The sequence below is a fragment of the Henckelia pumila genome, chromosome 1 (genome assembly GCF_033568475.1).
Source record: "Henckelia pumila isolate YLH828 chromosome 1, ASM3356847v2, whole genome shotgun sequence".
NCBI lineage: Eukaryota > Viridiplantae > Streptophyta > Magnoliopsida > Lamiales > Gesneriaceae > Henckelia > Henckelia pumila.
This window is the reverse complement of record NC_133120.1, coordinates 78,728,696-78,743,556: the sequence shown is the minus strand read 5'-3', so window position 1 is coordinate 78,743,556 and position 14,861 is coordinate 78,728,696. Positions and strand designations below refer to the sequence as shown.

The 14,861-nt window shown below is 36.3% G+C and overlaps 1 non-coding gene across 1 annotated transcript; it reads left to right on the top strand.

Moving 5' to 3' along the window:
* Positions 1-188: 188 nt before the first annotated feature.
* Positions 189-261, top strand: TRNAK-UUU (transfer RNA lysine (anticodon UUU)). The gene has a single exon. It is a non-coding gene; the product is annotated as a tRNA-Lys (tRNA).
* The last annotated feature ends 14,600 nt before the right edge of the window (positions 262-14,861 follow it).

Here is a 14,861-nt window from a genome sequence, read left to right as displayed (position 1 = left end):
ATTAGTCGAATTTCCAAATCTCATTGCTCGGAAAATTTCATCTCTAAGAGGAAAAACATTCATCCAAAGAACCTGGTCGTTGCACTAATTATGAGATCCGATACCTCGGAAGCGCATTCTCAAGAATGGATAAATCACTTGGTTCTTGGTCAACATTTAATCAAATAAATTTTAATTTTGTTACGTAAGCCGTCTTAGCTCAGCTGGTAGAGCGCATGGCTTTTAACCATGTGGTCGTGGGTTCGATTCCCACAGACGGCGTAACTATTTTTTGTGATGATTTTACTGAATTTGCTTTAAATTTAAATCTTCTAATTTTTTTTTTTCTAATAGTTATAGCCTATAGGGTACTGAATTTGCTTTAAATTTAAATCTCTGAATCTTTTTTTTTAAATTCAAATTTAAATCTAAATTTAATTATATTCTCCAAAAGTTTGGAGAGTGCTACATACTATTTTGTGATGATTTTTCCAATAGGGTACTGAATTTGCTTTAAATTTAATTAAATCTCTAAATCTTTTATTTTTTGAATTCATATTCAAATCTAAATTTAATTATATTCTCCAAAAGTTTGAAGAGTGCTACACTAGGGATGACAACGCATCGCGTCTAAACCTGACTTCGCATTGAGCCCGACGGGACGAATCTAGACCCAGCTAAACGGGTTCACATGCGAATTCGGGACGAGTCTTGGGTTTGACCGGACTGCCTGTCAAATATATATATAATATATATGTATATATAATAATAATTATATTTTTATATTAAATAATCAATACTGTATCCATAATTTGATTTTATAATATTTTTGGATTAAAATGATTTGATATTATGATATTTTTAATATGAAAATATATTATTATAATTTTATCTTGTTATTAATTATTAATTAAATAAAATTTGATACATTTTAATTTGTAAGAATATTTTTTGTTCTAAATATTATTAATATAAATTTGAAAAATAAATTTAATGATGTTTTGTTAATTTTTAACTTATTTAAATTTTTTATTTAATAAAATTTAAATTATATAAAATTTGGTGAGTCCAAATTAGAGTCTAACCCGATTGAACCCGCCGAGTTCGCAGGGCGAGACGGGAGTTTGCCCAAACCCGTCACGAACTTATCCCGTTGTCATTCCTATGCTACACTGATACTCCAAAATAGAATATCATTGTAGCAATGGAGAAGCAAAATTACGAAAACAACATCCTCAAAAATTGCATAATAGTTCTTTTATGTTTTTTTATTTTTCGGTTTATTTTATATAGTTAAATTATTTTATTAATTTTATTGTTAAATTTTATTTAATCTCTTTTTAATTTATAATTAATTTTAATTTTACTATATATAATAAACACCAAATGCAAATAATGAACAAAGTCATGACCAAAAAATACATAACACGAAATAAATGCATTATTTTAGAAAAAAAATCGAGTCGAATACATATTTAATTGTGTTATATTTAATAATACAATACGTAATTAATATATTATATAATTTATTAAAATCACTTAAAAAATTAAGTTGAGTTTAACAGTATATTATGCAATTATTTAATTATATATGTTTGGAAATTAAAAAAAATAAATGGAGTATTTCGTAACATTTAGAGGATAGGGGTTGGAGAAGATTTTTGAAAATAGATATCATTGTCTCTATTTTGGAGGATAGATGATGAAAATGAAGGATATGAGTTGAACATGACTTTATATTTATTCCTTATTAGAAAAATTAAATGTTTGCAATCCACAACATAATGTTTATGTACTCCTGGTTTTTTCAAGAATGTCAGGACAAAAAGTTGAAAATATGATAATGATACTATCTAGATGTTTTTTCTCAGATGAAATTCGGTACAAAGCTAAAAATATGGTACCAATAAATGATATTTAAGTATCAACCTTGTAAGCTGGTGTTATAATATGATTTTTGAGTACTCAAACATATTTGCAAGTTCTAGTGTTAATGACACATTTGTCTTTTTTTTTTGTATGAAAATCAGTACAAAACATTGTAAATATGATAATAATATATGATATTTGAGTATTAGTTGTTTTAAAACTGACACTACTATATGATTTTTGAGTACCTAAACATGCGTTGTAAATGTTGATATTAATAAAATTATTCAAAATTTTAAACTCAAAATCTTACATTTTTTTTATCATATTTAAACCATTTAGCGTTCAATATCATATATTAACATATTTTAAATATTTTGTACTTATTTTTACCCATGACAAAGACATGTAGGCCCAAAAAGTGCATACATAGATCAGTGCAATTACATATTATTTTTTTTTTACAGAAACTGAATGCAAATCTGAGTTTGAGGTTATAAAGAAAATTTACCTAATTTAAAAATATAGATAATGATAGTATTCAACTCTTGCAAGGAAAATAATATTTAGATGATGATAGGATCAAAGATGTGTTTAGAAGGGTGAACAAACACTTTTAAAATTTTCTTTAAAACACAGTCAAATAAAACGACTGGTCTTGATAGTGTTAGCTATACAAGACCAAATATTCTTAGCACTTAAAAACTGTTGAACCACAAATAGTGTGAAAACGGTCCAAGTGTTTTTATAAAGTTTATACTCAAATATATAAACGCAACAATATAAATGAGTGCGGTAAAATAAATGACACAAGATATATGGAAGTTCAAATATGATATCTTTCTACGTCTTTCCTTCCACTTGATTTACTTGAAGACTTTAATTTTGTAAATTTTTTTGTTACAGCTCACTTCAACTTTAGAAATTTTCCGTTGCCTAAATCAAAATTTTATTAATTTAATTCTTTACAAACGGTTGAAACAACAAGTCCCACGCCCGATATACGACAAACATATAGAAAAAATGATGAATCTGTATATTCAAAAAGTCGAGCAACTCCTCAAACTGTTTGACAGAAATAGTTTAGTAGTAGTTTACAGAAGCCCTAGATGATCATTTATGATATGATAGATGACTTTTGATGTGAGGGCTATTTGAGCAAAGGTGGATATTGTAAACTTTGGAATAAAGAGAGAATATTTTTTCTATATTTCATTCACAAAGTATGAATATATATATACACGTTTACAGCATCCTTTATGGCACAATTGAAGATTTAATAATAATTACTGATTGACTATCAATAAGCAGTAGAGACAATTAAGGAGAGATTGTGGGAGGAGGATTTGCATCGGATATTGATTTTCCTTTATCAAGCCCCCTCAAGATGGAGTCCCTTGAGGAGAGTCCAATCTTGTCACGAAGAAGTTGAAAGCGAGCACGCGGAAGAGGCTTTGTAAGTGCATCGGCAAGTTGGTCGGCGGAAGAGACATGAGTTACTCGAAGAAGGCCACTTTGAACCTGTTCACGGATAAAGTGATAGTCAAGAGCAACATGTTTCATGCGAGAGTGGAACACTGGATTAGCACAAAGGTTCATTGCACCAACATTGTCACAGTAGAACACAGGTTGTTTTGGAAGTAGGACACCAAGCTCGGTTAGGAGGGAACATATCTATCTGACTTCGGCAGCAATAGTGGCAACTGATCTATATTCCGCTTCGGTAGAGGAACGAGCAACACTGCGCTATTTCTTGGAGCTCCAAGAAATTGGATTGCGTCCTAGGTAGACAATGAATGCACCGGTAGAGGTAAAGTCATCTTTGTTACCCGCCCAATCAGCATCGGAGAATGCATGAAGTGTGAGGGGAGAGTTACGATGAAGGACAATACCATGAGCTAGAGTGCCTCCGAGGTAACGAAGTAACCTTTTTAACAGCACTCCAGTGCTCGGTGGTTGGTTGGTGAATAAACTGAGATAACTTGTTGACTGAGTATGCAATATCAGGGCGAGTAAGAGACAAGTATTGAAGACTTCCTACTACAGTGCGATACTCCGAGGGATCAGAGAGTGGCGTGCCACCAGTAAGTGTGAGAGTAGGAGAGGTTGCTAGCGGAGTGGCGACCGGAGTAGCTCCAGTCATATGGGTCTTGGTCAAGATATCTTGAATGTATTGGCGTTGCGATAAGAAAAGCCCATGTGGGTGGGGGAGCACTTCAACTTCAAGAAAGTAGTGTAATGAGCCAAGATCCTTGATTGAGAAACGATGAGACAGAGAGGTGATGAAGTCTTGAATGGCTGCGTCATTAGTGCCAGTAACAATGATATTATCAACATAAACCAGAAGATATATGGTGCAACTGCCACTGTTGTAGATAAACAGAAGAATTGCAAAAACCAACAGATACGAGGTACTGTCGTAATTCATGATACCAAGCACGAGGGACCTGTTTGAGGCCATAAATGGTGTAGTGACCCTGCATGAAATCACCTACTAACTGGCAACTAATAGCATGCATTAAACTTAATACAACAAAATAACTTAACAGAGTAACATATGCGAAAACAAAACCATAATTTACATATCAGCTTAGTAACATAAGCCAGGTTTAATACTGTAGTGATACAACCAAATCGAAAACTTAAACAGTAAACATTATACAGCTATATCGAATCCTGCTGTATAATAAAATCCTCAAGGCTCCTGCTCCCTAGTCTTGCCTTGAACTACCGGCTCCATCCATCCTGCGACCTGCCCCATGGAATAGGGTGTCCAAGACAACAACTAGGACGTGAGCGCTAAAGCCCAGTACATAGACATGAGTACACGTAAATATACGATGCATGTAACATGATGACTGGTACAGGGTCATCCGAAAAATCATGCTCAGAACCGGCGCCACATGAGTGCTGCCACCGCACGGATCAACCTCTGGGTGCAACCACACTCGTCTAGTACACCAGAGTAGACAGACATAAATGCCCCCGCCGTCGCGGTACTCTTAGTGACAGACTATCGAGTATAGAGCTGAGCGGCTCTATAGTCAGGTATAACAAGGTAGAGGCTCAACGTGTATATGCACATGACATATGAGTATAAAAAATGGTAAAGCATACATCATGCCATATAATAATGCCAAATAAATGCAACATATAAACATGTATACTCGCTGGAAATCTCAGTCAATGTGTACGTACCTCTAGGCTAGTTCAAGTAAAGTAGGATCCTAGGTTCCAAGCCTATATTCAAAAGTTCACCGTATCAATACATAACTTCTATAAGCCTTAACTAAGCTAATAAGTACTCCCAAAACTTAAATAGATTCCCGAACCATACCTTCGTCCGTAGTTAGCCCTTTGAAGTCGCTAGTCTCGGATGACTATAACCACACCTTGGTTATTCCAGAACCTCTATTATAACCGATAGGGCCCTCAAGTGTTTATCTCACACTATAAAATTGAAGAAAGAAACTCGGGAATTCGTATTTTAAAATGAAATCAAACGAGCCCTATTTATAGGCAAAATTCCCGGCCAGGATCGGAACTTCCGATTTCGGGATCGGAGCTTCCGATCCAGCTCATTGCGTGCATGCAGGACACGCCAGGATCGAAACTTCCGATCCAACGATCGGAGCTTCCGATCTCACCCTCGATCAACACTTGTCAAAACTCGCGACTGAGTCATCGAACATTGCTGGCAGCTGGAGATCGGAACTTCCGTTCCAGGATCGGAGCTTCCGATCTCTGTGCTTCCGATGAGCTTCCGAAGTGGCTAGGATCGGAACTTCCGATCTGGGTTCGGAGCTTCCGATCCGGCCCAAAGTCAAAAGCCCACATTCTCTTCCGAAGTTCAATAATACTCCGAAATTGATTAATTACCAACCCTTAATCATGTTTAACATATTATTATCTTAAAATGAGTTCTGGGTTACTACAAATGGCCTTTCGAAGCTTGCAAACAAAGTGAGGAGAATCCTGATCAACAAAGCCAGGTGGTTGAGTCATATAAACATCCTCAGATATAGTACCCTGTAGAAAATCATTATTAACATCAAGCTGTCGAAGTGACCACCCTCGGCAGGTGGCAAGACTGAGAATGAGGCGCACAGAGGTGGGCTTGACAACGGGGCTAAAGGTTTCATGATAGTCAACACCAGGGCGTTGATGAAAACCTTTTGCAACTAAACGTGCTTTGTACCTGTCAACAGAACCATCAGATAAACGTTTAGTTTGAAACACCCACTTACAACCTACAAGGTTATAAGAAGGATCAGGTGGTACAAGTTGCCATGTCCCATTATGAACCAAGGCATCATACTCGGCAGACATGGCCTGACGCCACTTAGAATCTTTGAGGGCTTCGGTTATCGTGGTGGGTTCAAGGTCTGATTGGGTGGATAGTTGAGCAGTGAGGTTGAGTTTGGTGTTAGGTTTAAAAACATTGTTTTTGGAACGGGTGATGATGACACGAGGTATGAGTGGGGTGGTAAAGTTAGAATCTGAACTACGGGTTGTATTATTGCTTTGGGTGTGGGTAGCGCAAGGTTGATGTTCAGTTATCATAGTGTTGGGTTCGAGGGTGGAATTGGAGGTGCCAATGGGAGAGGTCGAGGAGTCAGTGATCATCGCTGCTGTTGGAGTGTTAGTGGCCGGGAGAAAGGACACAGATGGACACCAGCTAGACATGGTTTGAGAGGACAGGCGTTCGTGAGAGAGGTGAAGGGACTGAAAGGGAAATATGGACTCGACAAATTTGACATGTCGTGATGTGTAGATGCGGCCAGTTGATGGTTCAAGACACAAATAGGCACTTTGTGTGATAGAGTATCCAACAAAGACACAAGGTAGGGAACGAGGGGCGATCTTGTGAGGAGTGTAAGGTCGAAGCCATGGGTAGCAAAGACACCCAAAGCTCCGAAGTTTACTGTAATTAGGGGGTTGGCCAAAGAGTTTAAAGTATGGAGATACTAGTTGAAGAGTCGGAGTGGGAAGACGGTTGATGAGATAAACAGCTATTTGGAAATCATATGACCAATAAGTTAATGGCATCGAGGCATGTGAGAGAAGAGTAAGGCCAGTTTCCACGATATGACGATGTCGCCGTTCGGAATAGCCGTTGTGCTCAGGTGTATGTGGAGGGGTCGTAAAGTGAGAAATGCCATGAAGAGTTAAGAAAGGTGCAAGAGCTTGATACTCACCTCCATTGTTAGAATATAGTGCAACAATTTTTGTTTTGAAATAATTTTCAACTAAAGCTTTGATCGCACAAAAATATCACGAACGTTGGATTTTTGTTTGAGTGGATAAAACCATATATATTTTGTAAAATGGTCGACAAAAATGACATAGTATTTAAATCCATTGATTGAGTGGATAGGGGAGGTCCAAACATCGGAGAAGATGAGTTCAAGTGGTGAGTGTGAGACAAGAGATGAGATGGAAAATGGTAATTTGTGACTTTTATTACATTGACAAGAGTTACAATTAAAGGTAGATGACTCAGATAGTTCGAGATTAAAACTAGACACAATATGCTTGTAAATAGATAAGGATGGATGTCCTAATCTATGATGCCAGACTGGAGAGGAAGACTTGGTACTGGAGAATGCAATTATAGAGGAGGGTTTGGATGAGGAGACCGGCCACTCGTACACTCCATCTTTAGCTTGACCTTGCAAGAGAGTTGTTCCCGTGGTGAGATCCTTTACACGAAAAGATGAGGGTAAGAACTCAATAGCAGTGTTATTTTGATGACAAAATTCAGAAACAGAGATAAGATTATTTTGCATGCTAGGAACACAAAAAACATTGTTTAATTTGAAAGGGTTATAGGGTGAAGGTAGTATTGTAGAACCCGTGTGAGTGATGGAGAGACCCGTGCCGTCGCCGATCATAATGTCATCAGGCCCATCATAAGGAGTACGAAGTGAGAGATTTCTTAGATCTGAGGTGACGTGATGTGAGGCTCCACTATCAAGAAGCCAATTTGATGGTGCGGTGTGAGTTGCTGCATGGGCTTGAGGTTTCCAAGGGGCTGCAGCACGCGATTGCAATTGTCTAGGAGCACGAGAGTTTGATGGTGGTTGAGCAGTTGGATAGGATTGCTTGAAGAGGGTACATTGCATAACTGTGTGCCCGGGGCCACGACACCATTGGCAACGACCAAGAAAAGGGCGAGGGGATGGGTGACCATTTCTAGAGCTGGAGAAGGCAGGTGCAGGAGATCCCATCGTAGGAGGGGGTCGTTGATGACGAGAGCCATAATTTCCAGATCTTGGTCGTGGGGCAGTGTGATTAGCCATTGCAGGAACTGGGAAGGAAGAGGAATGCTGTTGTTGGAGTATGATTTCTTTGTTGATCAGTTTCTCGTGTAATTCGTCAAAGGATATAGGAGTGTCACGCCCATTAACCACATCAATAACAGATTGGTATTCACTTCCTAGGCCATCGAGAATCTTTTCCAAAAGGTCTTCATGATCCATGGGTTTGCCGAGAGAGGTTATCTCATCAGCACGGGCTTTAATGAACTGCATATATTCAGAGACTGGTTTGGTGCCTTTGGTTGTTAACTTGATTTGTTCCTTGATTTGCTTGATGTGGCCCCGAGATGGTCGCGCATAGGTGTAGGCAAGGATATCCCATGCCTCTTTGGATGTACGTGATTGAGAAATCAGAGGAATGAGGGAAGGAGTGAGAGACCCAACAAGTGCTCCAAAAATAAGTTTATCTTGTCGAAGCCATAATTGAAATTCTGGGTTGGGCGATGTCTGATTATTGGTAGTGATAGTGGAGGGAGGAGGGGTGATTGACCCATCCATAAATTTGTAAAGATCATAGCCAATAAGGAGAGCTTCAAATTGGAGTTTCCACGACAAATAGTTGGTGGAGACAAGTTTGACTAAATTGCTGGTATTGATAATGATGAGGGCTTTGTTGGAACACGCGTTCTCTGATCACATGGATGTGATACCCGGAGCAGCGGAAGTTTTAAAAATTTTATTTTTCGATATGGAACGATTCCATATCGTGGGTATCAAATCTTAATGATTAAAATCTTGCAAGTAAAAATATAAATTCACAATTAAATATTTTTACCTCTTCAAGCTAAGGCTTGATTATGGACTCCAACAGAATTTAGTCTGCTCTTCTTGTAAATCCCGGGAACAGATGACTTGCTCGATCAATCTCCAGAATTAGGTCCACGAATATAAAACAGAAACCCTCTGATTGATTGCACTAGAAATCAATCAGATGTTTATCGTAGAGAATAAGCAGATTTGATCTGTTAATTCAGAAAGTGATTTTTCAGAAAAATCACAGACCGAATTTTCTCAAAAAGGAGAATAGAGAATTCGAAATTCCCTTAGAATATTATAAGTGTTTTTTCGAAAATTTCAATGATGGAATGCATGCAATTTTCGAACACTACACCTATATTTATAGATAATTTCTAGACTAGATTAAGTTATAATTATATTAGAAGTCTAACTCCTTAGGGCCCATAATCCATAACTTAAGCCCAACAAGCCAAGCCTGTTATTATAAAAATTAATATAAAATTCATCATGACTCCGATTGATAAACTGATTTCACCAATGTGCACAGAAACCATTTCTTCATCTTTTAAAGTCAAGATAATTTTTCTGAATCCGAATTCAGTGATTTCCAAAAATGCCCATCCATATATCATTTTAGGAAATTCCACTCCCTTTAGTTAAGAAGTCCAACTTCTCTTTCATTAAATTTAACTCTTTAAATTTAACTATCTCAACGGGGTTTAGTAATCCATTACTTGTGTGACCCTCAATGGTTTAGGGATACAGCTAGCCGTGGGCTCACAACTCCTTGTGACTCGGAACAACAATTTTCGACTTACCCATCGAATCATGGTAAGAGCGCCTAGCAACATCGCCCCATGATTTCCTAGGTATCACTGATAGTGCCTGCAAGAACCAGTAGATTTTGGTTAGCGTACAGTACAGTCCCTTCATCCATATATCCCGATCGAATCAACAGCCATTGGTACATCGAGAGTCGTTTGAGATTCGATAACTATGCAACACATCTTGAAGATCAAATAGTGACATCGCATGTGCTACTAGGAAACCAAGTAACCTAAATCACATCGAGTACTCTGGCCAGAGATTTGTCACACTAATATCTCCTCAGATCGAATATGATATCCACACTCGCAAGCGTGTGGTGAATCCTTGACAACAAAGCATCGACTCCTAAATGTGTCGTTACTGTACCCAATCCCGACACCTGATGACCCCATAGAGTCGGTAAACGAGTTAAAGTACAGTACTAGCATATAGAATCTCAATGATGTTTCAAGTAGTAAGGACTAATGGCGTACAACCAAAACCGCGGACTTATCCACTCAAATAATAATAACCACTTGGAAAGTTCGAATAGGGTAGTTCGATCATTCATCATATGAATATCCATTTGCATGCTTTGAACATCTCCATGTCCATTACCAATGAAACGTGGTACTTGGTATCACAAATGCTAGTCTCAATCTCGAGCGATCTTTATCCTTATTAGCGGACGGCTCAATTGACTAGGAACTGTTTAGAATATATAGTGACTATAAGATGTGTTTCATAATAGTGATCTCTCTTTATTCACTATCTCATCTTACTTACACTATAGTATATTCAAGGTCTTTATCAAAACAACAATAGTATATCACAATATAACAATATGAAGAAAGACAAAAAAAATGTCATTAATGAATGTAAATTATATTAAACAAAGATTATTTATACATAGAGTCATAAAAGCCCTTAGTCACAAGTTGGCTAACCGGGCACCCACTCTTTCAGGCTTTTGTGGGTTCCGATGGTAGGGTTATGATTTGGTGATTTGCATCAGCCATGATGTATTGATATGAAGTGAAAAGAAGGAGGCAATTACAGAATTTTGACTGGCTTTGATACCATGTAAACTTTGGAATAAAGAGAGAATATTTTTTCTATATTTCAGTCACAAAGTATGAATATATATATACACATTTACAGCATCCTTTATGGCACAATTGAAGATTTAATAATAATTACTGATTGACTATCAATAAGAAGTAGAGACAATTAAGGAGAGATTGTGGGAGGAGGATTTGCATCGGATATTGATTTTCCTTTATGAGATATGAGAGATGTAGAGTGCACAAGAAGTTATCAGGTGATGAAATCTTTGAAAAATTATTTGTATGTGTTGCATATGTTTCTCATAACTTTTTCATTATTTTGCAATATAGTTGAGAGTTTCTCAAATAATCACTTGATTTGCCCGTTGATACTTGAATGCATGTCTGTCTGAAATGGTTAAGATTCTTTTAACACGCTAGTTTGCTAATAAAATAGGAATGAGCGTTTTTTATATACTAATTCCATATCTGCGGGACTAATTTTTCTTTTGATTTATTGTACCTTGTGACTGAATAATTTAAAAGATATCTTCTAATAGTTCTTCGGACTTTGTAAAAATTCATCGACAAGCTAGGCTTTTGGACCGTTTGAAGCAGGAACGTAGCCAAAAAATATTTTAACACTGGGCTGACTGGTTCGATTATTTTCAAAAAATACCTTATTAATTATTATAAATAAATAAAGGAATTTTAAAGTGCAAAATTTTTTTGAATGAATCCAAGAACATTATAAACCCTACAAGTAAATATCTTGAAAACAAGCGTTATTTCTTGCATAGATAATAATAAAAATTAAATGAAATCATTTTTTTTTTAAATATCAGAAAACAAACTTTACAATTATTTTCAAGAAACTCATAATTACACACATCAATTAAATCAAGCAGTTCAAAAACAACAAAATCTAATTTAAAGAAACAAAAAAAAGAGATAAAAATTGAACTTTACATGAGAAGAAATTTGAATATAAAAATGACATGAATAAGAAGATGTGCTTCATATAATTAATTTTTTTCTTTAATTTTTTTTCTATAAATCAAACAACACAAATTTCACAAATATATTTCAAAAAATAGGATTACAAATATGTTTCAGAACATATGTTGGATTAAGTATTGGACAAAATAAATATTTAACATGGGCTAAGATTAATTTTAGCTTTAAATAATTACAAACATATATATATATATATATATATATATATATATATATTATAACTAACTCATACAAATTTTTTTTAACCATGGGTTGGAGTTGACCCTAGCCTTTGGGGTGGCTCCGTCCCTGGTTTGAAGAAGCGGTTGATCAAATTAAATTGAACGGTTTTATATGTTCTTTGTGGTTGAACAGTTGAGAACTTTATTCCGACGGTTGATTGTTCAGGCCTTGAGATTCCAACGGTTATGTTGAAGAGTGGGTGCCCTTCTTCTAGCCAACTTGTGGCTTGAGGGTTTTCATGACTCTTTTTGTAAACAATCTTTGTTTAATGTAATTTACACTCTTTATTGACATTTATTTTATCTTTTGTCATATTGTTATGTTGTGACGTACTATACGATGTTTAGATAAAGACCTTGAATATACTACAGTGCATGTAAGATGTGATAGTGAATATGGATGACTATCATGAAACACATCTTATAATCACTGTATATTCTAAACCAGTTCCTAGTCAATTGAGCCGTCCGCAATAAGGATAAGAATCGCTCGATAATTGAGACTAGCATTTGCGATGCCGAGTACCACGTTTCATTGGTATGAGACATGAAGATGTTCAAAGCATGCAAATGGATATTCATTGGATTAATGATCGAACTACCATATTCGGACTTTCCAAGTGGTTCTCACTAATTGAGTGGATAAGTTTGTGGTTTTGGTTGTACACCATTAGTCCTTACTACTTGATACATCATGGAGACTCTATATGCTAGTAATGTACTTTGACTCGTTTACCGACTCCATAAGGGTCATCAGGTGTCGAGATTGAGTGCAGTTATGACACATATATGAGTCAATGCTTTGTTGTCAAGGATTCACCATACGCTTGCGAGCGTGAATATCCTATGCGATCTAAGGAAATATTAGTGTGACAAATCTCTGGCCAAAGTACATGATGTGTTTTAGGTTACGTGGTTTCCTAGTTGCACATGCGATGTCACTATTTGATCTTCAAGATGTATTGCATGGTTATCGAATCTTGAACGACTCTCGATATACCAATGATTGTTGATTCGATCAGGATATATGGATGAAAGGACCGTACTGTACGCTAACCGAAACCCACTGGTTCTTGCAGGCACTATAAGTGATACCTAGGGAATCATAGGGCGATGTTTCTAGGTGCTCTTACCATTATTCGATGGGCAAGTCGGAAATTGTTGTTCCGAGTTACAAGCAGTTGTGAGCCCACGACTAGTTGTATCCCTGAACCATTGAGGGTCACACAAGTAATGGATTTCTAATTCCCGTTGAGATAGTTAAATTTAATGAGTTAAATTTAGCGAACGAGAAGTAGGACTTCTTATTGATGAATAGAGGGAGTGAGATTTCCTAAAATGACATGGGGATGCCATTTTTGGAAACCACTGAATTTGGATTCAGAAAATTTATCTTGACTTTAAAGTATGCAGAAAAGGTTTTTGTACGCATTGGTGAAATTGGTTTATCAATTGGAGTCATGATAAATTTTATATTAATTTCCGAACATACGAGCTTTGCTTGTCAGGCTTGAACTTATGACTAACGGGCCCTAAGTTGTTAGCAGCCCATGTTATTAATAAGTTATTCCAGTACAAAAATTACACACAACACTTCATAATTTTTGAAAACCTAGAGAGTTTCTCCCTAGGGTTGGCCGAACTCCCCCCCTCCCCTGTTCGAAAATTCCATGCTGCAATTTTCGAAATTGCAGTATGGTTTAACAGATGAAATCTGTTAATCTCTTCGTAGAAACTTCTGATAGACTTCCTAGTGCAGTCTGTCAGAGGGTTTAGATTTCTATTCGTGGACCTGATTCGGGAGTTGATCGAGGCATCGGTTCCTGGGATATACAAGAAGAGCAGATTTATCTGTTGGAGTCCATAACCTCAAGTTGAGACTTGAGAGGTAAAATTTAATTTTTTTTATTTTACGCAATTATTTTAATCGTAATGATCTGGCACACAATGATCTGGAATCGTTCCAGATCTGAAAATAAAATTTTAAAATCTTTCGCTGCCATGGGTATCAGATCTGACAGATCCGAGAACGTGTTCCAACATCTATAAATACAACAAAATGACGGTTCGTTAAAAATAATAATTTTTTATTTGTTATCATCAAAGCTAGATGATCCAACAGATGATTATTCAACTCTAAAGCACATAACTCGAGCAAATGGGTGCTAGTATGTATTTAGAGTGGTTGACCTGAACATGTTTCAATTTGATCGGAGTTTGAGAAGTTTGAATATAAATAAATTAATATTCTCAATCTTGCATGATTCGTTTAGAGGGAAAATTGTGGAAATGGACATGGTCAATATTATTATTATTTTTTAGAAAATGACATCTCCAAATATATTTGAAATAATATGTGTTTGTACTCCATGATCTACAAAAAAAGATACCATCTCATAAACCATATAATTATATAAATATAGATTGTGCATGAATATGTGAGATGGACGTTGCCCCCATACAAATATCTCAAATTGTCAAGTTATAAGTGATTTTTGGGCTGGAGTTAATTTATTGCGTTTGATTGATGTAATGCGAGAGCCAAAATTCGATCTGCTAACTTGTTTGAAATAAATGGATTGCTTGGTGTGGAATTAAAGTGGTAGTGGTGCCCAACCACCAAAAGTTGGTCCTCCTTTTATGCCATAATTCACCAAGCAACCAAAAATTCTACTAATATTCCACGAGAAGCAGCCCTTTTTGGCTATGTTTTCTTAATACATAAGAATCAGTTCATTTTATATGGACCTTTTTCGCCAGCACGTAACACTTTTTTCATGATATAATAATATTCTTTTTATAATATAATTTATTCTCACATATGATGGAGAAGATGGGAGCATATTTATATTCCGATGTTAGAT